Source organism: Corylus avellana, chromosome ca10 (assembly GCF_901000735.1).
Source record: "Corylus avellana chromosome ca10, CavTom2PMs-1.0".
NCBI lineage: Eukaryota > Viridiplantae > Streptophyta > Magnoliopsida > Fagales > Betulaceae > Corylus > Corylus avellana.
In genome coordinates this window covers 14,084,162-14,085,291 of record NC_081550.1, presented here as the reverse complement: position 1 = coordinate 14,085,291, position 1,130 = coordinate 14,084,162, and positions in this window count along the sequence as shown.

The window sequence follows — 1,130 nt, the reverse complement described above, 5'->3', positions numbered from 1 at the left end:
TGAGATTGTGTTTGAGAAACCTAAAAGTGCGTTTAACACTTAAAAAGTCCGTTTAAAGAAAAAAAAAAAATTCGTTTAGTAAAAAAATTAAAAGTGCTTTTAAGGATCCAAAAAACTTAAAAATGACTAAAACACATTTTTGACAAAAGCTTCATTTTGAAGCTTTTGCCAAAAAGAACTTTTTGACTTAAAATTTATATTTCTCAAATACAATCACAAACAAGTTCTTACTGCAAAATAATAAAAATGTCAAAAGATTCATAGCCTTGGTATGCTTAAGTCAACATTACTATTTAGAGTGAGAATATGCAATGAATTCAGAAATTTTTAAAGAAATTGATCGGCTTATGCCTATGCCTTGTGTCCCTCGTTAGAGGGTTTTTTATAGTTGCTTTGAGGAGAAACTCAAACTCAAAAAATAGTTTACGTTATTTAAAAACGGAAACCATTTTCTAAAACTAAAGAAGCTATTTTGGTCCACAGTCCAAACCGAAAATATTACTATTATTTTGGATCACACCAAACACCAAAAAATATGAATAATATTATATGTCGAAACAAACGGAGCCCAAGAATTATTGTAGTGTTAATAATAATCTTTATTATTCGGTTGTAGTTTATTATTGCTTAATTTGTTTTACCGTTGAGTCTTAAACCATTTTGATGAAGGAAAAAAAAAATGAAATCACTTTAATTAGTTTTCTACATTTTGACCGTTGCTTGAAAAAAAGAGTTTTGAGTCTTTTGACCTTTGTACATAGAGCATTATTAGCCTTCTCACTAAAACTTTTTTTTTTTTTTTTTTTGTTATTTTAGTTAGGCAATTTGGTGAAAATACTTAAAACCTCTTATTTTCAGCCGTACCAATTTGATGAAAATAATAATGGTGAGTAGTGAGTACGGTTCACTCACCAATTAAATAAAAATGCTGTATCTCTCCCCATTTTTCTTTTTCGTTTCTCTCTTATTCTTTAATAGTCAGAGAAATAATAAACAAATATTTTAAAAATAATATTTAAATGAAATAGTAAAAGTGAATTGTTAAAATAATGAGGCTGTTGGAGTGCTCTAAAAAGTGAATAGTTAAAATAAAAAATGAAGAAAAAATACATTTTACCTCCTGAACTATC